Raw genomic sequence first — 26,255 nt, 5'->3', positions numbered from 1 at the left:
ACTCCTAATCACCAGGCAGGCTGCTTGGCAGATATCTCACCTTTGTATGAATATTCATTATAAAGTCTAAAATAGATGAATAGTTGTTGATCTGACTTCATCCTCCCTGGACCCAGAAAATAGTACCATAAAAACTTTATTTGCAACCCCTTGCTCCAGAGCTATCTCAGGACTAAGGGGCCACAACTGCCTGGTGGGTCCATCCCCAGGGCCTCTGCCCATCACGTTCAGGTCTGAGCCCAGAGCCCTGTGCCTGGAGTCAAGTTGCTATGGCTGCCTGAGGCACCTGTTACTGGGATAAGGTGACCCCTCTCATGTCTACCTGACAGCCTCCAGCCTTCAGCAAGGTCTTCATGTAAAGCTGAAGAAAAGGAAAAGGAAAGAAAAAATAGAAAAGGTCAAAAAAAAGAAGGCTTTTACTTGATGTTTAGTTTAGATTTTTATATTTTAAAAAATCACTCATACCCATACATCTTTCTCCTGACTGGGATTTAATAATCCAGTTAATGAAGACTCTGGTCATTTTCAATGAAATCAACCAGCCTCTGAGACAATAAAATGAGGAATGTGTGTCGTGTCCTAACATTTTAGCGGTAATATCATTCCTCACGTATTTTGTTCTGTGGGTTGAAATTTACACAGAAGAATCATGATCTGTCAATGATGTCAGAGATCACTTTTATAGAGGTGCCATGCCAGATTCAGTGACTTTTTTAAAAAGGGTAGGGGAGAAGGCCCAATTAAGTTTGAATTTCTGGTAAATAAGTAATATTTTTTTATTATAAGTATGTACCATACAATACTTGGGACATACTTATACTAAAAAAATTCCTTGTTTATCAGAAATGTAAACTTACTGGGGCATTCTGTTCTTTTACCTGAACCCCAGTTGTATATGTCTTTGGCTATGTGTTGCATTGCTAAAATTAAACTTAGAAATCTCATTTAAGCAAATAGGAGAAAAATATCCAAATGGAGAAAACTTTTTTAAATGAAGATGAAAGTTGCCATGCAACAGAAATCCTTATAAATACATTGAAATAGTTAAACATCATATTTATCTGATTATCCTTTCTTCCCTCATTCTGTAAGTATAGGGTTGGTTGGAATGCAAAAGGCAGCTCAGTGGCTTGAGAATTGCATAATTCTCTCAAGAGATGAAGCAGTAAATTAGCAAGAAATGACTCCTCACAAGAAAATTTCTCAGTTTTATCGAAATCATTGTTTATTCTAAATTAACAGAGGATGCTTAGAAAATACGGCAGGTAATAGAGAATTGAAAGGGTCAGTGGGTTGTTGGGCACTTTTTAAATACAGGTCAATGATTAGAAAATCAGATTGGGCATTTATTTACCATTTCACTATTGTCAATACTAATCACTATGTCAATACTCTAATATAAAGAGAGACTAATCCTAAACCACAACTCCAGTATCTATAATACTTCACATTAAAATACACTTTTTGCTCATTATGTTAAAAGATTAACTAAACCAATAGTAGGCTACCGTATATGTTTTATATACTGGGTTGGCCAAAACGTTCATTCAGGCTTTTCCGTAAGATGTTACAGAAAAACCCGAACTAACTTTTTGGCCAACCCAATATTAAGTGTATGTGAGTGTGTGTATATGTATGTGGATACATACAGATGTGCGGGTATATATATGTAGATGGATATATATCTATGGATACTTATATCACCAGATCACCTCCCAGAGCAAGAATGGCAGCATTTTACCATAAATTTGCATATGGACCTACATTTACTATTAATAAATGCAATAGAAACAAGATAAACTTCAAAATATGAAGTTGATATGCTGCTTTTTCCTTCGTTTCTTTTTCATAACTACTTTACAGTATATTATTTTTCTCTTTTACCAAATATGCCCATTTCTTAGAGAAAATAAATCACATTTTAATAAAAAGCAGCAGAAAGGATTTTTTTTAAAGGGCATGTGTTACTGTGGAAATAGTTAAGAGAACTCATTTAAGCAAAAGGCTTTCACACTATCAGAATAGGTTTATTAAAAAGAAGATACATTAAACAAATCGATAGTATTAATAATAATGTAAGAAAAGCATTAACCTAGATAAAAAGATACATAGCCTTAGCAGCAACCATTTGAAAACAACAAGAATAGCAGAGCTATTCTACTGAGTCTAAAGGGGTCTATTATAAAACACTGTTAAGCTAATTTGCATTCTTGTTATGGAACTAAGTTAATAAATCCAATTATACTATGAGAATATTCTGTAATCCTAACTTCATAAGTTCAACCTAACTTCATGAACTCAAACCACAACTAGAAGGAATTAGTGAAATTTTGATTGTGTGTGTGTTTGAGATACCCTTTCACGTCTACAAACTACAATGGTGACTGTAGTCCTGTTTGTATGTTTGACAAAGGGACTTGTGTATTAGTAATCTTTTAATGGTTAAAACAATGAAGTTGATTGTTTATGTTTTTTAGGGAGCAACTTTCAGTAACTTTAAATATACCTCTTTGCTTTTAAAAGGATCCATGTGCTTATTTCTGCTACCTTCACCTTATAGCTATGAGGTGACAAGCAATTTCATATGTAGTGAATCTTTAGAGGAAAAGCTTTAGGTAAGCACGTGTTGCCTTGAGTGTTATGGTTTTAGAAAAATTATAATTGAAGCAGTGGAGATGGGGTATGAGGGGAGGTGATATTTAACTAAGTGATAATTCATCTTGCTGAAAACTCAAAACCCCATTAGAGATTTCCATAAAGTTTCACACTCCTAATGAACCTAACATTTCATGCTGAGGGAAGAGTTGCTATTTAGGTATTTGACAGTAGAGCGTTGAAAGGTCATTTGTCAGCAGGGTCACTAAGCTGCAGAACTTGTTAGGAAAGCTTGATACTGCTCCGTCCCACATTGTTGCTGTCTAATATCCCATGGGAAGCTAGCAAGAGCAATTAGGCAAATTCTGGTTTAGCCGAGATTGACCCCTTTCAATATTTTGAAATATGCATAAGTGCCTGTCAAAGTGTATCAGCTGACTGTATTAATAAGAGGAGATGCTCCTGGCAATGATCCATGCCACCTGCAGAGAACTGAGATTTAAGGCCAGTTAAACTAAAGCTTTGTCAGGCGAAAGGTTATTGAAGGAGGTGGCAGATTGATGTTGGAAAGCCTGCTATTCAACCACACACTACACCTATCTTTGCATTTACTCTATCCTGTGTATCCTCTTATGGTCATTAAAGTTATAGATTGGAAAAGTACATTAATGCCCTTTCCAACTGAGCTATTTTGATATGCTATCTCATATGGGTTAATGTGCTTTATTTTAAAATATAAAATCACAATTAAGATCGCAAAGTAAGATCTATGAAAGAGTAATTTCACCTTTATTTTAATATTGCTTTGTATGGCCAAATATTTCATACTTCATATGGGGATGAGAAAGTATGCACATACATGCAGAGTGTGCATGTGTGATCAGATATTTGTAGCATCCTTCAAAAGAGATGATCAGATTAAAACGACTTTTTATAATTCCCCACTCTTAAAAATCTCAGAGTTAAACGAACAAATGTAATTTTTAGAAGATAAGTCCCTCAGCAACTAAATTTATTTTCTTAGTGTCATTCTTTAGCATACAATGTACTTAACTCCAGGCAAATTTATTTTTCCAAAACAGTATTTAACATTGTCAACCCCATACCAAAAATCCAGTGGTACCTGAATAATGAAGGTTAGAAAATGCCAATCTGCCAGTCTCAGCACAATGCCAGAAAACCAACCTCTGACCAGATGCTTCTGTTGATGTTTCTGAGCCTTGCAACTAAAAGCTTATTTCAGACCAATATTTCTGCCACACGCTAAGACACTGCTTTATTAAGCATTGTCCTAGAGAATTTCCATAGAATGTAAAAATAAAATAAAAACTAAACAAACAAATCATGAAACAATGAAACTGAAAATAAGAGGTTAATTTATTCATGCTAAGGAATTGTTTACTAGTCTTTAAATAACTCATGTTATTGAGGTAAATCAAATAGAGAGTGAGTAAGTATTATGTGCAAGAAAACCCAAGTGTTAACTGATCTGGAAGTAAATGGAATTTAATAACATAAATAGCATTTTTATTTTTCTATGTGTTGATAGTATGTACCCTCCATATGACGTGATGAGAATGACACTTTACCTCTTTGGCATTCCTCTCAAAACCCATAACCACTGTCTAATCATGACAATAACTTCAGACAATTCAATATTAAGACATATTTTACAACATACCTGACCAGTAGTTCTCAAAACTTTCAAGGTCATCAAAAACAGAAATGTCTGAGAAACTGTCATAATCTAGAGGAGGCTGTGGTGATATGATAACTAAATAAAATGTGAAATACTAGATGAGATCCTGGGACAGGAAAAGTACATTCGGTAAAAACTACAAAAAAAAAAGTTCAAATAAATAATCGGCATTTCCATGATGATTATTTACCTGCTTATTGATTTACATCTTACTGATCATTCATAAACTTTTCATCCCTCTGTTACTGTGTCTATTCAAGCCTTCTCCTCATTTATTGTATTCTTGTTTATCATTGAGCCTAGGTCATATTAGTTAAAGCATACCTAATTCCATCCAGATATTGTTCTTGATAAAATTTAATAAGAAATTACACACAATTTCATTTCTTTGGATTTTATATTGATATGCATTCCTATACACTAACAACAAAAGATCAGAAAGGAAAATTAAGGAAGCAATCCCATTTACCATCACATCAAAAAGAATAAAATGCCGAAAATAAATCTACCTAAGGAGGCAAAAGACCTGTACTCCAAGAACTGTAATACACTGATGAAAGAAATCAAAGATGACATGAACAGATGGAAAGATATACAGTGTTCTTGGACTGAAAGAATCAATATTGTCAAAATGACCATACTACAAAAGACAATCTACATATTCAACACAAAACCTATCAAATTACCAATGGCATTTTTCACAGAACTAGAACCAAAAATTTAAAATTTGTATGGAAACACAAAAGACTCCAAATAACAAAAGCAATCTTGAGAAAGAAAAACAAACTGGAGGAATCAGGCTCCCTGACTACAAAGCTACAGTAATCACAACAGTATGGTACTGACACAAAAACAGACATATAGATCAATGGAACAGGACACAAAGCCCAGAGATAAATCTACACACCTGTGGTCAATTAATCTTTGATAAAGGAGCCAAGAATACACAATGGAGAAAAGACCGTCTCCTCAATAAGTGACTTGGGAAAAATGGACATCTCTATGTAGAAAAATGAAATGAGAACATTCTTTAATACCATACACAAAAATAAACTCCAAATGGATTAAGGACCTAAATGTAAGACCGGATAATTAAAACTCCTAGAGGAAAACATAGGCAGAACACTCTGACATAAATCACAATATCTTTTTTAGATCTCTCTCCTAGAGTAATGGAAATAAAAACAAAAATAAACAAATGGGACCTAATTAAACTTAAAGTCTTCTGCATAGCAAAAGAAACCATAAATAAAACAAATAAGAATTTAGAGATGTGTACTTTAGTACATCATAATAAAATAATTTCATTTTAAAAAAAGAAAAAGATGATCAGATATTGGTAACATCGGCTTCTTTATGAAACAAATCCTAATTTCCAGGTAAAATTTGAAAATATATAATAATTAATGATTTATGAACTTAAGATCATTTATACTCTATGAAGTTGTTAGCTCTTAGGTGGCATGCCTAAATCTCCACATACTTTTTTTTAAAGAACTAACATATAGTTAGTTATTTAAAAAAGAACTAACATATATAGTTATATATATTCTATAGAACTATATATAGTTCTATAACTAACTATATGTTATAGAACTAACATATAGTTAGTTCTTTAAAAAAGAACTAACATATATGTTCTTATTATTCATTTGTTCAACAAATATTTACTAAAGGCCCATATGTTCCAGCCACAATCCACAAAAATCTATAAAAATCTATAAAAGGGCTGAAGAAGATGGAATGGGTCCTTGATCTCCCAGAATTTAAAATCTAGTGAGTAGATGACAAAAACAAGATGGCAGAGTAGAAGGATGTGCTCTCACTCCCTCTGGTGAGAACACCAGAATCACAGCTACCTGCTGGACAATCATCAACAGGAAGACACTGGAACTCACCAAAAAAGATACCCCACATACAAAGACAAAGGAGAAGCCACAATGAGGTGGTAGAAGAGGCGCAATCACAGTAAAATCAAATCCCATAACTGCTGGGTGGGTGACTCACAGACTGGTGAACACTTATAGCACAGAAGTCAACCCAGTCAAGGGGTTTAAAGTTTTACTGAGCTCTGCCCACCACAGCAACAGTCAGCTCTATCCAGCACCACTCCCTCCCATCAGGCCTCTTAGATAGCCTCATCCACCAGAGGGCAGACAGCAGAAGCAAGAAGAAATACAATCCTGCAGCCTGTGGGACAAAAACCACATTCACAGAAAGACAGACAAGATGAAAAGGCAGAGGGCTATGTACCAGATGAAGGAACAAGATAAAACCCCAGAAAAACAACTAAATTCAGTGGAGATAGGCAACCTTCCAGAAAAAGAATTCAGAATAATGATAGTGAAGATGATCCAGGACCTCGGAAAAACAATGGAGGCAAAGATTGAGAAGATACAAGAAATGTTTAACAAAGACCTAGAAGAATGAAAGAACAAACAAACAGAGATGAACAATAAAATAACTGAAATGAATACTACACTAGAAGGAATCAACAGCAGAATAACTGAGGCAGAAGAACAGATAAGTGACCTGGAAGACAGAATGGTGGAATTCACTACTGTGGAACAAACTAAAGAAAAAAGAATGAAAAGAAATGAAGACAGCCTAAGAGACCTCTGGGACAACATTAATGCAAGAACATTTGCATTATAGGGGTCCCGGAAGGAGAAGAGAGAGAGAAAGGACCCGAGAAAATATTTGAAGAGGTTATAGTCGAAAACTTCCCTAACATGGGAAAGGAAATAGCCACCCAAGTCCAGAAAGCGCAGCAAGTCCCATACAGGATAAACCCAAGGAGAACACACTGAGACACATAGTAATCAAACTGGCAAAAATTAAAGACAAAGAAAAATTATTGAAAGCAGCACGGGAAAAATGACAAATAACATACAAGGGAACTGCCATAAGGTTAACAGCTGATTTCGCAGCAGAAACTCTACAAGCCTGAAGAGAGTGGCATGATATACTTAAAGTGATGAAAGGGAAGAACCTACAACCAAGATTACTCTACCCAGCAAGGATCTCATTCAGATTTGATGGAGAAATCAAAAGCTTTACAGACAAGCAAAAGCTAAGAGAAATCAGCACCACCAAACCAACTCTACAACAAATGCTAAAGGAACTTAAAGTGGGAAAAACAAGAGAAGAAAAGGATCTACAAAAACAAATCCAAAATGAGAAAATGGTCATAGGAACATACATATCAATAATTACTTTAAATATGAATGGATTAAATGCTCCAACCAAAAGACACAGGCTTGCTGAATGGATACAAAAACAAGACCCATCTATATGCTGTCTACAAGAGACCCATTTCAGACCTAGGGACACATACAGACTGAGAGTGAGGGGATGGCAAAAGATATTCCATGCAAATGGAAATGAAAAGAAACCAGGAGTAGCTATACTCATATCACATAAAATAGACTTTAAAATAAAGAATGTTACAAGAGACAAGGAAGGCCACTACATAATGATCAAGGGATCAATCCAAGAAGAAGATGTAACAATTATAAATATATATGCACCAACCACAGGAGCACCTCAATACATAAGGTAACTGCTAACAGCTATAAAACAGGACATCGACAGTAACAAAATGATAGTGGGGGACTTTAACACCTCACTTACACCAATGGACAGATCATCCAAAATAAAAATAAGGAAACAGATGCTTTAAATGACACAATAGACCAGATAGATTTAATTGATAATTATAGGACATTCCATCCAAAAACCGCATATTACACTTTCTTCTCAAGTGTGCACGGAACATTCTCCAGGTTAGATCACACCTTGGGTCACAAATCAAGCCTCAGTAAATTTAAGAAAATTGAACTCATATCAAGCATCTTTTCTGACCACAACACTATGAGATTAGAAATGAATTACAGGGAAAAATATGTAAAAACCACAAACACATGGAAGCTAAACAATACATCACACAAAAACCAAGAGGTCACTGAAGAAATCAAAGAGGAAATCAAAAAATACCTAGAGACAAATGACAATGAAAACACGATGATCCAAAACCTATGGGATGCAGCAAAAGCAGTTCTAAGAGGGAAGTTTATAGCTATACAAGCCTACCTCAAAAAACAAGAAAAATCTCAAAAAAACAGTCTAACCTTACACCTAAAGGAACTAGAGAAAGAACAAACAAAACCCAAAGTTAGCAGAAGGAAAGAAATCATAAAGATCAGAGCAGAAATAAATGAAATAGAAAAACAGAAAACAGTAGCAAAGATCAATAAAACTAAAAGATGCTTCTTTGAGAAGACAAACAAAATTGATAAACTATTAGCCAGACTCATCAAGAAAAAGAGGGAGAGGACTCAAGTCAATTAAATTAGAAATGAAAAAGGAGAAGTTACAACAGGCACCGCAGAAATACAAAGCATCCTAAGAGACTATTACAGGCAACAATATGCCAATAAAATGGACAACCTGGAAGAAATGGACAAATTCTTAGAAAGGTATAACCTTCCAAGACTGAACTGGGAAGAAACAGAAAATATGAAGAGACCAATCACAAGTAATGAAATTGAAACTGTGATTAAAAATCTTCCAACAAACCAAAGTCCAGGACCAGATGGCTTCACAGGGGAATTCTATCAAACACTTAGAGACGAGCTAACACCCATCCTTCTCAAACTCTTCCAAAAAATTGCACAGGAAGGAACACTCCCAAACTCATTCTACAAGCCCACCATCACCCTGATACCAAAACCAGACAAAGATACTACAAAAAAAGAAAATTACAGACCAACATCACTGATGAATATAGATGCAAAAATCCTCAATGAAATAGTAGCAAATAGAATCCAATAACACATTAAAAGATCATACACCATAATCAACTGGGATTTATCCCAGGGATACAAGGATTCTTCAATATACTCAAGTCAATCAATGTGATACACCAAATGAACAAATTGAAGAATAAAAACCATATGATCATCTCAATAGATGCAGAAAAAGCTTTTGACAAAATTCAACACCCATTTATGGTAAAAACTCTCCAGAAAGTGGGCCTAGAGGGAACCTACCACAACATAATAAAGGCCACATACGACAAACCCACAGCAAACATCATTCTCAATGGTGAAAAACTGAAAGCATTTCCTCTTAAGATCATGAACGAGACAAGGATGTCCACTCTCACCACTATTATTCAACATAGTTTTGGAAGTCCTAGCCACAGAAATCAGAGAAGAAAAAGGAATAAAAGTTGGAAAAGAATAATTAAAACTGTCACTGTTTGCAGATGACATGATGCTATACATAGAGAATCCTAAAAATGCCACCAGAAAACTACTAGAGCTAATCAATTAATTTGGTAAAGTTGCAGGATAGAAAATTAATGCACAGAAATCTCTTGCATTCCTATACACTAATGATGAAAAATCTGAAAGAGAAATTAAGGAAACACTCTCATTTACCACTGCAACAAAAAGAATAAAATACCTAGGAATAAACCTACCTAGGGAAACAAAAGACCTGTATGCAGAAAACTATAAGACGCTGATGAAAGAAATTAAAGATGATGCCAACAGATGGAGAGATATACCATGTTCTTGGATTGGAAGAATCAATATTGTGAAAATGACTATAGTACCCAAAGCAATCTACAGATTCAATGCAATCCCTATCAATTTACCAATGGCATTTTTTATGGAACTAAAACAAATCATCTTAAAATTTGTATGGAGACACAAAAGATCCCGCATAGCCAAAGCAGTCTTGAGGGAAAAAAACGGAGCTGGAGGAATCAGATTCCCTGACTTCAGACTATACTACAAAGCTACAGTAATCAAGACAATATAGTACTGGCACAAAAACAGAAACATAGATCAATGGAACAAGATAGAAAGCCCAGAGATAAACCCACGCACCTATGGTCAACTAATCTATGACAAAGGAGGCAAGGATATACAATGGAGAAAAGACAGTCACTTCAATAAGTGGTGCTGGGAAAACTGGAAAGCTACATGTAAAAGAATGAAATTAGAACACTCCCGAACACCATACACAAAAATAAACTCAAAATGGATTTGAGACCTAAATATAACACCGGACACTGTAAAACTCTTAGAGGAAAACATAGGAAGAACACCCTTTGACATAAATCACAGCAAGATCTTTTTTGTTCCACGTCCTAGAGTAAAGGAAATAAAAACAAAAATGAACAAATGGGACCTAATGAAACTTAAAAGCTTTTGCACAGCAAAGCAGACCATAAACAAAACGAAAAGACAACCCTCAGAATGGGAGAAAATATTTGCAAATGAATCAATGGACAAAGGATTAATCTCCAAAATATATAAACAGCTCATGCAGCTCAATATTAAAGAAACAAAGAACCCAATCCTAAAATGGGCAGAAGACCTAAATAGACATTCTCCAAAGAAGACATACAGATGGCCAAGAATCACATGAAAAGCTGCTCAACATCACGAATTATTAGAGAAATGCAAATCAAAACTACAATGAGGTGTCACCTCACAGCAGTTAGAATGGGTATCATCAGAAAATCTACAAACAACAAATGCTGGAGAGGGTGTGGAGAAAAGGGAACCCTCTCGCACTGTTGGTGGGAATGTAAATTGATACAGCCACTATGGAGAACAGTATGGAGGTTCCTTAAAAAACTAAAAATAGAATTACCATATGATCCAGCAATCCCACTCCTTGGCATATACCCAGAGAAAACCATAATTCAAAAAGACACATGCACCACAATGTTCATTGCAGCACTATTTACAATAGCCAGGTCATGGAAGCAACCTAAATGCCCATTAGTAGACGAATGGATAAAGAAGTTGTGGTACATATATACAATGGAATATTACTCAGCCATAAAAGGGAATGAAACTGAGTCATTTGTTGAGACATGGATGGATCTAGAGACTGTCATACAGAGTGAAGTTAGAAAGAGAAAAACAAATATCATATATTAACGTATGTATGTGAAACCTAGAAAAATGGTACAGATGAACCGGTTTGTAGGGCCGAAGTTGAGACACAGATGTAGCGAACAAACGTACGGACACCAAGGGGGGAAAATCACGGTGGGGTGGGGATCGTGGTGTGCTGAATTGGGCATTGGGATTGACATGTATACACTGATGTGTATAAAATTGATGACTAATAAGAACCTGCAGTATAAAAAAACAAACAAAAACACAACTAATACTAAACTTTCTTTGGGTTATTTGTATGGAAATATGTTAATATAAATATTTCAGACATTACATGAAATTTCTTAAATAAATTAATTAATTAAATTAAATTAAATCTATTGAGTAAATCTTAGTGAGTTTTAGTGGATTGATCATTAAAAACTCAATATATAAGCACAACTTTTTCCTTTGGGTTAATCACTAACTTAAAAGGGACTCTCTTTTATACCAGCATATTGAAAGAAGTCTAAGCAATAATGTTATTAAAAGTCACCTTATTTTTAGAGAGCCAGGTTTCTAACTCAAAAAAGGTACTTAATTGAAACAATTCTAGAAAATGAGCATATACATACACACATACACAAGTACATAAACACACAGTTCAGTGCAAACCCTAGTGTTACTAAAATGATCATTAAATGTTCTTAGACTAGTGTATTAATTTTCTTATTAAAAACAGTTATTTGGATTTTTGTTAAAAAATTACATCCTAGGACAACCTCCCAGATATTATGATTCAGTAGGTTAAATGTGCATCCCAGGAATACACATTATCAACCAATCTAATGTGATTCAGTTGCTCTATGGCTTACACTTTGAGAAACATTACCTTAAATAACAAATGGACTGTGTTTATTATTAGCAAATCAGAACCAGACTACAGGACTTTCATTTCTGTCCATAAATACTTACTTGCTAAGGAATTTGTTCTCCCATCATAAAAAATTTAAAAACTAAAAAAAAAAACTGGATAATATATATAAAACTATAATTATTAGATGTTTCAAATAGGCAGTAGAGGGCTGTGGTTCTTCAGAAAAGGGAAACAAATAATATGACCCCTATGGTTGCTCCAGGTTACTTAATGGAAGTAGCTCTCAGAACTCAGAGCAGGTGAGGGCAACTTAAGCCACACAGAGTTGAGAACAGAATTCCAGAAATTGGAATTTGGGAGATGAGGGATGGCTAGAAATTGTGGGACAGACTACAAGAGAATTGGGAGCTGGGAATGGGGGTGGAGAGAGAGAGAGAGATAGATATATGTAGAGCCATTCCCTCTAGTCTTTGGCTGAGTATCTGAACACATGTAGGATAAAACTCACTAAGACTGGGGAAAAAAATACCAGGAAGAAGGCTGAATAATTCCTCTTGCTCACTGAGGGTTGAAAGTATTTTACATTCCCACAGTCAGAATAGAAAAATCTCACAATATACTCATAGAATATTGAGTAGAATCAAAAACAGGTATCACTTTAGGAACGAACTAAGAGAGCCTAAGACTAAAAACTTCTTTGGATCACTCCTAACAAAGTTTTGAAGAAAATTATGAAAGCATAAATTTGGTCTCAAACAGTTCAACTGAATGCTAGAAAAAATTCAACACCCTTTAAAGGCATACAACAAAATCTACTAACCAACAGCATAAAGTTCATTGGGTAGGACATTCAAACAAAATTCCAGGGTATACCATGAAGCAGGAAAATGTGACCCATAAGAGATATAAGTATCAATTAATAGAAATAGACCTAAAAAGGACAGATTATGGACTTGCAAGCCAGAGACTATAAAACGGAAATTACAAATGTTATAAATATGCTCAGGAGTGTAAAGGAAAACTTAAAAATGATGATGAGAGAAACAGAAGATGTAAAAAAGAAAACAACGGAACTACTAGCAATGAAAAATATAATATATAAAATGAAAATACTTAGCTGAATAGGATTAACAGCATATGAACTGCTGCAAAAGTTCAGAGAACTTGAACACATAGCAACAGAAGCTATTCAAAATAAAGTTCAAAGAGAAATACACTGAAAAGAATAAACAATATCAGCAACTGGTTGAACAATATCAAACTATCTAACGTATATAATTGGAACCCCAGAATCATGGAGACAGAGAGAGGGTGGGGAAAGGTATGAGGAGACAGAATAAAAGGACTGAAAAAATAATCAAAAGTGATGAAATGTATAAACCCTAAGATCCAAGAAGTTCAAAAAATTCCAAGAAGAAAACACATAAAGTACTATATAAAACAATAAAGACATTCTAAAAATGGTGACAAAAAGATAATCTTAAAAACAGCCAGAGAAAGCAGCATTACATACAGAAGACCAAAGAGATGATGATAAAAGACCTATTTTCAGATACTATGCAAACCAGAATACAAGAAATGTCATCTTCATATTACTGAAAGAAAAAAAAATCTGTCAACCCTCAACTGTACACCCAATGAAAATATTATTTCACAAATGAAGGCAAAATAAAGACTTTTTAGGAAAGAAAAAAAAAAAAAAGCTGAGTAACTTTGTTGTCATCAGACTCTCCACAGGCAGAAGGAAGGAGATACCAGATGGGAACTTGAATCTTTTCGAAGGAGTGAGTAGTGCCAGATGACTAGCTGTTTAAGGCAAAAATAATAATAGTGTGTTGTGGGGTTTCTATCATATGTAGAACTAAAATGTATGACTATGTTAGCATCAAGGCAGGGAGAATAGAAGTTTTTTATACTAGATGGAAGTGATACAATGCTTGCTAGTTGAAGTGATAAGTTAAAGTGATAATGACAGTGATAAGTTTATATATTGCAAACCTAATAGAGAAAACTAAAACATAAAACAACATATGCTAATAAGCCAATAGTGGAAGAAAATGTATTCATAAAATAATGATAGATGCAAAAGAAGTGGAGAAAAGAGTAACCAAAGAACAAATGAAATATTTAGTAATATGGTAGATTTAAAATTAAACATATCAATAATCACATTAGATTTGAGTGATCTAAATCCTTCAATTAAAAGATAGATACTGTCAAAGGAGGCAAGAATATACAATGGAGAACACACAGTCTCTTCAATAAGGGGTGCTTGGAAAACTGGACAGCCACATGTAAAAGAATGAAATTAGAACATTCTCTAATACCATACACAAAAATAAACTCAAAATTAAAGACCTAAATGTAAGACCAGATACTATAAAACTCTTAGAGGAAAACATAGGCAGAACACTCTGACATAAACTGCAGCAGTATCTTTTTTGATCCACCTCCTAAAGTAATGAAAATAAAAACAAAAATCAACAAATAGGACCTAATTAAACTTCAACCCTTTTGCACAGCAAAGGAAACCATAAACAAAACAAAAAGACAACCCACAAAATGGGAGAAAATGTTTGCAAACGAAGCAGCCGACAAGCGATTAATCTCCAAAATATACAAACAGCTCGTGGAGCTCAATATCAAAGAAACAAACGACCCAATCAAAAAATGGGTAGAAGATCTAAATAGACATTTCTCCAAAGAAGACATACAGATGGCTAAAAGCATATGAAAAGATGCTCAACATCACTTAATTGTTAGAGAAATGCAAATCAAAACTACAATGAGGTACCACCTTACACTGGCCAGAATGGCCATCATCAAAAAATCTACAAACAATAAATGCTGGAGAGGGAGTGGAGAAAAGGGCAAATTTATAGTTTTAAGTCAACTATATTCTTGCACTGTTGGTGGGAATGTAAACTGATACAGCCACTATGGAGAACAGTACGGAGGTTCCTTAAAAAACTAAAAATAGAGGTACAATATGACCCAGCAATCCCACTCCTGGGCATATATCCGGAGAAAACCATAATTCGAAAAGATACATGCACCCCAGTGTTCATTCCAGCACTGTTTACAATAGCCAGGTCATGGAAGCAACATAAATGTCCACTGATGGATGAATGGGTAAAGAAGATGTGGTACATATACACAATCGAATATTACTCAGCCATAAAAAAAGAATGAAATAATGCCATTTGCAGCAACATGGATGGACCTAGAGACTGTCGTACTGAGTGAAGTAAGTCAGAGAAAGAAAATATCATACGATATCGCTTATACGTGGAATCTAAAAAAAGGGTACAAATGAACTTATTTACAAAACGGAAATATAGTTACAAGTGTAGAAAATAAACTTATGGTTATCAAGGGGAAAAGGGGGGAGGGATAAATTGGGGACTTGGATTGACATATACACACTATTATATATGAAATAGATAACTAACAAGAACCTACTGTATAGTACAGGGAACTTAATACTCTGTAATGACCTATATGGGAAAAAAAACTAAAAAGAGTGGTTATATGTGTAACTGATTAACTTTGCTGTACAGCAGAAACTAACACAACATTGTAAATCAACTATACTCCAATAAAAATAAAAAAAGATATTGTCAGATTGGATACTATATGTAGTCTGCATGAAACCCATATAAGTATACAGATACAAATACGTTAAAAGTAAAAGGATGCAGAAATACACACCATGCAAAAGTTAATTCAAAAAAGCTTAGGAATAAGAAATATTACCAGAGATAAGCAATATTACCAAAGAAAAGGATGTCATCTCCTAATGATAGAGGAATGAATCAAGAAGACATAACAACCCTAAATATATCTGCACCTAATAACAGATGTTAAAAATGCATGAAACAGAAACCAAAAGAGAAATAGACAAAAGTACAGTTAGAGCTGGAGAGCATGCTGATTTCAACTTTTTTCTTTCAGTAATGGATAAAATGATGTAGAAAATAGACAAAAAATTCAATAAGGATGTAGAAGACTTAAATACACTCTCAACCAACTTGGTCTAATTGACATATAGAACTTTCTAACAAGAACAATAAAACCTACACGTCACGTTTTTCAAGTTCACAGAGAATGCTGACCAAGGTAGAGTATATTTTGGTCCATAAAGAAAATCTGAATAAATTTAAAGGGATCAAAATCATACATATGATGCTATCTGGCCACAATAAAGTTAAACTAGAAATTAATGAGTAAGTTAAGATTAATAAAAGGATATATTTTCATTATATATTTATATACACACACACACAATATAGCAATACATTTAGGAATTTTAAAATATACTAAATAATCCTCAAGTCAAAAAGTGTATCACAATGAAAATTTGAAAATATTTTGAATGGTATCAAAATGAAAACACCAACATTTTTTGCTCACATCAAGAACAGTACTTCAAGGGAAATTCATAATATTAAGTGTTTGTACTAGAAAAGAAAAAATGTGTCAAATAAATGATCTCAGCTTCCACTTAAACTAAAAAATGTAGAGAAAATTAAACACAACCAAGTAGAAGAAAATAATAAGGATAATGTTAAGTCCATAAAATATAAAGCAGAAAGAGAAAAATTTATGAAAACAAAGGTTGGTTCTTTAAAAATATCAATAAAATTGATAAATATCTAGCCACTGGTTAAGAAAAAAAGGACAAATTAGCAGTACATGGAAAGAATGGGGAGTATTGGCTATACTTCCTACATTGAAGGCTACTAGTAAAGGAATATTATGAATATCTTTATGCCTATAAATTTGAAAATATAAGAAGTGGACAGACCTTGAAAGATAAAAATTAGAAGTTCACTGAAGAAGAAATAGTAGTATAGAACACTATATGTATAAAAAATTGAATTCTTATCTAAAAGCCTTCCTACAGAGAAAAACCCACGTCTGAGATAATGCAATAGTGAAAGGAGAGTGTTTGGCATAGTTTTGTAGTTTTTGTTTCTTAGTTACCCCAGCATAACCTACCTTAATCTTACTAAGATAATATCAATAACATACTAAACTCTGGTACTGTAGGGATCTCTGTCCTCTGGAAGATTAGAGGGTAGCAAAATAGAACTCTAACCTGAGAAAGCTGATTAGCCTCTGGCAAGATGTCACAGTTTAGCAAAATGGCAACAATCAAAGCACCATGCTCAAAGGTGGTCAGTTTCAGGAAACTCTTACCAAACTCATATATAGTTAAATAGAATATGATTTATGTATTTGTAGAGACATCATGGAGACTGGTCAATTAAGTCCAAGTCTACTGGTAAGGAGGGGTGTGGTCTATTTACTCAAGTCCTCTGTTCAAAGCATCTCTTCCCTGAAGGCAAATAAAACATTGACAAATTCTTACCTGTATACTCCCTTTTCCTGACTTCTGTGTAAACATGTCCTTTGTTCCATTGTTACTATCACCAGTAAAGCTACAGCTTCCTCTCGTCAAAATGGGCTTTGATTTTCTTGTCTTTTTTTCAACTTGGAATTATAAAGACATTTAAAGTAATTTAGGCAGAGAATTCATATCATCCATTGTATGTTAATTTTGCAGACTAATGCCTCACAGTTCCCTCATTCAATAAATATTTATTGTTGAGCACCTACTATGTATCAAGCATGACTCTAGGTGATGGGAACACGGTGAATAGGCTGAAGCTCCCACTAATGAGAAATATTAAATGAGGAAGACAGACAAGAAACAAACATGTAATATGTCAGTACTGGAGGCTGCTATAAAGTACTTTGCTAATTAATCCTTCACCATCACAAATATCTTATTTGCATTGGAGCTTGGGTTTGTTTGTTTTTTTTACTACAATCCTTTAAACAGTAGTGAAAGATACATTTATAAAGTTTAGGAATATTAACACATTTAAGAAAAATAATAAGTATTAGTTGTGCTTTAAAATAGCTAGTTGTGCTATAAAAATTGATGCACTATCTAACATTTATTCAGGATTCAGTACATTTAAAAATACCATACAATGAGTTTATCTTTTTCTTCAAAATGTATGTGAGCCAAGAAACATTCTATAAATAGCGTAATAATTAACACATTGCACAAATTTAAATTCAAAGCACTTAAAGAAGTGCTTTCACAGCTCCAAAACTGTTCCTGTGGCTGAAACACCTAAGGAAGATGCTGTACAGTGTGGCCATAGTGCTTCTTATTCTCAGTTTTACTGTGTTATGGTTTCAAAGGGAGCTTACAAATAGCAAAAATGCTGTGCCATGTTGATTTCTCTAGGAAACAAGGTTCATTTTAATCAAGCATTACTTTTATCATACACTAAAATACCTGCTAGAAAATGGTAGGTTAGTAAGCAGTCCTATATCAAATGGCTACACTGTATCTTAATTTTTTTAAATTGAGGTATAGTTGATTGACAATATTGTGTTAGTTTCAGGTGTAGACCAAAGTGATTCGATTATACATATATGTGTGTGTATATATATTTCTTTTTTTTCCAATTCTTTTCCATTATAGTTTATTACAAGACATTGAATATAGTTCCTTATGCTATACAGTAAATTCTTGTTGTTGGTAAAACTGTCTCTTAAACCACAAAGAAACAAAAATTGATGGATCACTATGCACCCTAAGGGACCTCCTAAATGACTGCTAGATTGTTATTTTCTTCTCTAAATATCCTGCAAGGTGTAACTTTGGACTTCTCTGAAACAAACAAAACTATAGACCAATTGACAAGCTATTAGGCATGGGTTACAAAACAGAAGGAGAGAAAATGTTTCACTTTTTCCAGAGAAGGGAAAAACAGAAAATGTTAGGATAGCCCAAATCTGATGGAGAGTGTCTAAATCTGGGTATACCTTGAAATCTCAGCTCTGATTCTGTGTCCCTCCAAAGTACAGGGAACCTGGTATTCTTTCCCTCTTTTTCTTCACACTTTTCTTTAAATGACAGAACCAGCAGAGTTAACATGCGTGAACTCAGGGAAATCATGTCTAAGGAGAAAGATAATTGATAATCGTATCAAGAAGTTAGAAAGAGACAACAGAGAAAAGAGTGAATGATGCCAAATTAAGATGGAGAGTCAGCTATAAATAAAGGCGTCCGTTATTCCAGGGTTTGGCAGCTGTTTTCTGTAAAGGACTAGCAGTAAATATTTTAGGCTTTGCAAGCCATATGGTCTTGGTTGCAACTAACCAACTTTCATTATAGTGTGAGAGCAGACATATAGGCAATACCCAAATGTTCCAATAAAACTTTATTTATAAATGCTAAATTTGAATTTCATATAATTTTCAGGTGTAATGAAATACGATTTTTCTTTTATTTTTTCCCAAACATTTAGAAATGCAGAAACCATTCCTAGCTGACAAGCTATATAATGTGCTGTGGACCAAATGTGGCCCATAGTTTGCCAACCCCTGTACCATCCAAGGAACATACAAGATCAACGGCTGTATGAAATTTTCTTTTTATATTACTACAGTCTGAATGTTTTATTTTTAAATTAATAATGTACATGATACTTAATACACAGTTTAAAAAATGTGTGAGTAGGAAAATAAAGTTATATTTCTTATTTTGGTCAGGTCTGTTTTGTACATCCAAAATCTTTCATCCCCTGATGATATTAAATCCAAAATGCAAGAGCAGTACCTAACTAATAAATTAACTCCTTGAGAGCCAAAACTGAAAATCTGGGTAACAGAGGTAAAATCTTCAAGGTTCTGGCAAAATGTGCATGAGAGACAGAGCGAGAGTGGGAGCGAGCAAGGGAGGGGGAGGGGGGAGAGAGAGAGAGGGAGATGGTCATTGCAGTTACATTTTGATTTGATATATAACCACATCCTCAGTCAAAAGAATCTTCAAGTCCTCACAATAGTGGATCCCTACAAATCCCCATAGATTTATTCACTCTGGATTTCCTTGTTTTCGATCTCTAAACAATTATTGTTTCTAGAAATCACAGTACTAGAGAAGGAGATCTTTGTTTCCAGGGGTGATTCCTGTCCAATCAGGCATAACCTGGGGACCTGAGTCCTGGGGCTTCATGCTGCTTTCTATGTTCTGAATCCATCCAGTGATGGGGGACTGCTGAAGGATCAAACAGTGAAGGGGCCTTGCTAGAAATCTTGACAGCTTTTTTACTAGAAAGACATTGGCTAAGGTCAATACACGTAGTTGATACATAGGGTAAAAGCATTTCTGGAGGTGTCACTGCACTGCAGAGTAAGCAACAACAAAATAAACAAAGCAGGACCCTCGTCTTCAAGAAACACTGGATATCTTGCTGGAAGGCTCAGAACTGCCTGCACATTAATTTATTTGCATCAACCATTCTTTTTATATAATCTTTATGTTGAATTCAGCAGTTTTCAAAACTTTGTTTTTATAGCAGCAGTTAGATTACTTTAGGAATCCAACAGAAAAATCTCAAGGTATAAATCAGTCCAAGGTGGGGCTCCTCTGGTTGACTGTGGGTGAGTCCATTGCTTGGGGTTCTCTCATCTAATTCACTGGCTCTTGGGGCTCCTTGGAATATCATTCAACAATTACTGGTCTTTACTATTTTACTTACTATTTACTTTTGCTTTGCAAAGGTAAAGTTTTTCTCCAACCATATACAGAAATGGCAACCTATTAAAAATCTTCTCTTTCAGAATAAAATTCCACACAAAAAGTTATGATAAATTTCAAATAAGATCCCTTCACCCTTTCCCAGAACAAATAAGGATCTGCAGTATTGCTCATTGTAGATTACTAAATGGTTTATTTCCTCTTTTGTTTGCCTTTGGAAATAACTTTTACTTTAATTTCAAAACAGTTAATTTTGGAAGTATCCACAGTGTCCTTCATGCACAGCATTCACAGATATTTTCATAGAAGGCAGAAGCTTCAGGGTGGGGGGAAAAAGAGAGGTTGAGTTCTTGCTAACAGGAAGCACCTCAGTGATTTCAGTTGCAAAGATTTCTAGAGAAGGCAGTGAAACCAGGGATAGAAAAGCAACCTCCAACTGTGAACAGTCATGGGAAATTGGAAGATAGAAGGACATGCATAATTTCGCCTGGCTGACAAATTAGCATTCATTCCAGTCTGTGAATACACAGCTTTGGCCTGCCCACAATTAAAGTGCCCGCTTAGCTTTCAATTCAAGGGGCATTATAAAGATCAGAAGAAAAAAATAACAGTTTCTAAAGCCCTTTATTTAGACTACTGAAAACATCTTGAATTAAATTGAAAGAACAGCTCATTTACTTTCAACTACTTTTGCCACTTGTTTCCACAGACCAAGAGAAATGCAACATGGAGATTGCTCGGGACATATTTGCGGACTCCAGGAATTATTGGTGCCTGCTGCTGCTGTTGAATATTTGGTCTCAACTTCTAAAACATTAATTAGGACTCCAATTATAATATTGCCTGATCCGTGTTAAATATCACTGAACTTATTTTAAAAAGCAAACTAAATTTAAGAAAAGCTACAAGAAATATAATTTAGTAGCTCTTAATATAAATAGCCTTTTTAAGATTAGGTAACTGGTCCTGTGTAGATTTAAAAATGCAAGAGAGGGCACATCTGGAGATGAAGTTATATGTTAATGTTCCCTCATCTCAAGCTGCTTCCTCAAGTATGTAAGGATTTAATTTAATGTAGATTATTTGGACTTCTTTCCAGGCTTTGTTTTCTCAACCTGGGAGGTCAGTCCTGGAGGGGATGAACAATAGTAGTCAGTTAGGGAATCTTTTTTTTTTTTTTTTTTAAATAGGAAACTTCTGAGGTTGTATTTTTAATCCCACATAAAGGGATGTGTGTGTGTCTGTGTCTGGTGTGTGAAATGTAAGCTCAAATTTCTCGGATATACTTTTCTCTTAAAATCATACAGTAGGATCTCCTGAGAATAGGTTTGGGGGTAGAAAAAGGAAGATTATTTATTTATCGAAAGTTTCTTAAACAAAATTCAGTTTCCATTTTTAATTAGTTCAACATATTAAAAATACATTTTACATATATTTGTGTGTATGTGAATACCTATTTTACATATATATAAATATTAACATATAAATATATAAATATATACATATTTATATGTTAATAAATGTTATATTTATATATAATATTTATATAATATATAAATATATATATTTTTTACATTGACTGTATGCCACCTGTGCACCTTTCTAAACTCAGTTCTATGTGAAGGTCACTGAGAGTGCACAGGCTCTTCATGTAGCCTGTGGCACTATAAAGTGTAGCAGATAATGAGCTAAAAACATATTTGGCTGTGATTATGAAAGGTCAGAGCATGCTTGCTGAAGGGTCACTAAGTGGAATTCGTTCTGAAATAAAAGCAGTCTTCGTGGTACTAAAAACAGCCAGATGAAAAGTGAAAATCAAGTCAATCTGCAAAGTCATCTGACAATGTTTTACAGTCATAGTGTTGTTTATCCAAAGTTCACACACACACATCATAGGAAGAGGTGCTTCTCAAGCATACAAAAATTTTCATGATCGTCTAGGTTTTTAAACGGTTTGGAGGAAAAAATACACACATTTTATTGTAAGAATCAAACAAACAATTTAGTAGTAACCGAAGAACAATGCTTAGAGGGGAGATGGAATTATGGGTTTTCTTTCAACAGTGTAATTTATTTTCAGTGAGGAATTGGTGATTTCAACCTCTTTCCAAGATATTCCTTATTTACTCCTCCCTAACCTCCCAGAAGGCTATAGCCCTAGTAAACAGAAGAGTTGTCAGGAGGGACTGTTGTGTTGGTGGGAAAGAAAACAATTTTAACGGTAACTTCTCACTTTTAATGCACCAAATATAATTATGTATTAAGGAAATACAGGTTAAAGGCTATGTCAAGCTGCCATGCTTGACATCATGAGAGAGCATGGATAAGGGTGTAGGCATCTCCTCAATTACAAGTAGCCTGCATTCTAGGAGTCAAGCTTCCCAGTAATGGACCACACCCACTGGTGTGACTTGACAGGGATACACAGGGGCTTGGAGATGCTGAGTCTCTCTGCACTGGGGTGGCCAAGTAAGCCCTGCAGAAGAAAAGACCTACGGCCAATAACCTCCAGCTGTAAGCAGTCTTACTTTGATTTCCTTGGAGATCATCATAAGCTGGGTGGCACTTCTGATGGTCCAGCGACCTACTGAATTAATACTGAAGAAGTTCTCTACCAACCAGACATCTGGCTCTGAAGCCAGCAAGGGTTTGTAGGCTGCTGCTAGAAGATTTTATTCTCCAGGTTTTTCATAAATGCCCGTTATTAGACTGAAGGAGTTTTATTCTTTTCCTAGCATTTCAAGGGGTTTCATCATAAATGAACATTTAACGTTGTCATATGCTTTTTCTGCATCTATTTAGAAAATCATAAAATTTTCCTTATTCTGTTAATATATTAATATAATATTAACATGCTGTTGATTTTCAAATGTTGAACTTGCATTTTCTGGATAAACCCCACTTGGTCATGATGTATTATTCTTTTTATACATTGTTTGCCTCTCTGCTAAAATTTGGTTTAGAATTTCTGCTTCTATATTCATGAGGGATATTGATGTACAGCTTTTATGTCTTGAAATATCTTTATCTGTTTTTGGTATCAGGGTAATGTGGTCCCAAACAAATGAGTTGAAAGTATCCACTCTTCTTCAATTTTCTAAAAGAATTAGAGTACAATTTATGTTATTTCTTCTTTAAATGTTTGGTAGAATTCTGCAGTGAAGACCTCTGGGCCTGGCATTTTCTTTGTGAGAAGATTTTAAACTACAGTTCAATTAGGGCTACTGAGGTTAATTTTTTTTCTTGGGTAAATTTTGGTAGTCGATAGTTTGTGTCTTTAAGGAATTTGACAATTTCATATAAGTTTTAATATTTATTAGCATAAAGTTGTCCATAAATATTTATTTTCCTCTCAAAGTCTGTAGAATTTCCTCTTTTTCCTGATATTGAGGATTTGAGTCTACTTTTTATTTTCCTGATCAATGTGACTAGAGGTTTATCAATTCAATTGACTGTCTTAAGGATTGATATTTTGGTGTTATTGACTTTATTGCTTTGCTTTATATCTGCTCTTATCTTTAAAATTATCTATAATTATTGTTTAATTTTATATCTTATCTTTATTATTAATTATATTTCTATCATTATTACTTGTCATTTCTCCTACTTTTGTTGCATCTAATTTGCTCGTTTTTTTCTTTCAGTTTTATTGATATATAATTGAGATAGAGCACTGTATAATTTTAAGGTATACAGATAATCATTTGACTTACATACATCATAAAATGATTATCACAATAATCCATCATCTCATATAGATATAAAATTAATGAAATAGAAAAAAATCTTTTCTAGTGATGAGAACTCTTAGGATTTACTCTCTTAACACTTTTCATATATAACACAGAGCAGTATTAATTATATTTATCATGTTTTATATTACATACCTAGTACTTATTTATCTTATACCTGGAAGTTTGTACCTTTGACTGCCAGGGGATCCTGGGCTGGTGCCTACCCACTAGTGGGTAAGGCTGGTCCCAGGGTTAGTGCGGCCCACTGGTAGGTGGAGCCAGGTCCCAGAGTCTCTGGCTCCTGGGGGTCCTGGGGGTCCCATGGATAGGGCTGGTGTACTGATGTGCAGGGCTGGGTGCTGGGTCCTCCATTTTTTTAGATTTTTTTAACTGAAAGTTAAGGTCATTGATTTGAAGCCTTTTGCCTTTTCTAATATGTGTATAATTAATATAAAATATTTACAATTTTCTAAGCACTGTTTAAGCTGCACTCCACAAATTTTGATATGCTGTGCTTTCATTTTCATTCAATTTGACATACTTTTTTTTTAACATCTTTATTGGAGTATAATTGCTTTACAATGGTGTGTTTCTGCTGTATAACTAATTTGACATACTTTCTAATTTCTTTTGTGATTTCTTCATTGACCCATGTGTTATTTAGAGGTAAGTTATTTAGTTTTTGAATATTTACGGATTTTCCAGATATCACTCTGTTGTTGATTACTAATTTCATTTTGTTCAAAGAACATATTTAAATTATTTAAAATTTATTGAGACCTGTATTATGGCCCAGAAAGTTATGTCTTCATAAATATTCCATTTTCACTTGAAAAGATTTTTTGCTGTTTTATGGGGGGGGGGTCCTATAAATGTCAATTATGTCAAGTTGTTTACATTGTTGTTCAAATCTTCTGTATCCCTAGTGATGTTCTGTCTACTTGTTCCATCAATTATTGAAAGACGAGTGTTGAAATATCTGATTGCAATTGTGAATTTGTCCATTTTACTTTTCAGTTCTATCAGGTTTTGCTTCATATATTTAAAAGCTCTGTTATTATGTGCACAAATACTTAGCTTTGTTATGAATTTTTTATGAATTAACTCCTTTATTATCAAGAAATAACTGTCTTTATCCCATGTAATACTCTTTGCTCTGAAATCTATATTTTTCATAAGAATATAGCCATTCCAGCTTTCTATTGATTTGTGTAAGCTTGGAATTTCTTTTTCCAAACGTTTACTTTTAACATATTTGTATATTTTATTTTAAATGAATATTTTATATATAGCATAATATCAGCTTTTGAAAAAATCCAATAGGACAATATTTGCCTTTTAATTGGTGTTGTTAGAACATTTATGACAGGATACCTTCAAGTAATATCATTCTATTTCATGTATATCATAAGGCCTTTACAACAGAATTCTGCTTCTTCCCCTCCCTCAGTCTTTGTTTCTTTGTTTTCATATATTTTACTTCTATATACATTATTTGTTTGTTTGTTTGTTTGTTTTGCGGTACACGGGCCTCTCACTGTTGTGGCCTCTCCCGTTGCAGACGGGACGTGCAGGCTCAGCGGCCATGGCTCACAGGCCCAGCCGCTCCGCGGCATCTGGGATTTTCCCAGACCGGGGCACGAACCCGTGTCCCCTGCATCGGTAGGCGGACTCTCAAGCACTGCGCCACCAGGGAAGCCCATTCTATATACATTATTAACTCTATTTTGTAGTGAAGACGTCTGGGTCTGGCACTTTCCTTATGAAAAGATTTTTAACTAAAAATTCAATGAGTACTATAAAGAAAATGAAAAGGCAAGTCACAAACGGGGAGACAATATTGTCAAATCACATACCCAGCAAATGACTTATATCCAGAATA

At 34.3% G+C, this 26,255-nt stretch overlaps 1 long non-coding RNA gene across 2 annotated transcripts in view; it reads left to right on the top strand.

The window, feature by feature from the left end:
- Window positions 1–22,236, top strand: part of LOC307195135 — a 29,345-nt gene extending 7,109 nt beyond the window's left edge. The window contains exon 3 of one of the 2 annotated variants that reach the window (XR_013830726.1): window positions 21,349–22,236. This is a non-coding gene — a long non-coding RNA (uncharacterized lncRNA). Of the gene's footprint in view, window positions 1–19,407; window positions 19,728–21,348 lie in introns of those variants that run through there. The other variant, XR_013830727.1, reaches the window with a different exon arrangement.
- Window positions 22,237–26,255: the final 4,019 nt, after the last annotated feature.

The sequence above is a fragment of the Stenella coeruleoalba genome (assembly GCF_951394435.1).
Source record: "Stenella coeruleoalba genome assembly, chromosome: 12".
NCBI classification, from domain to species: Eukaryota; Metazoa; Chordata; class Mammalia; order Artiodactyla; family Delphinidae; genus Stenella; species Stenella coeruleoalba.
This window is presented reverse-complemented; position numbering and strand designations above follow the sequence as displayed.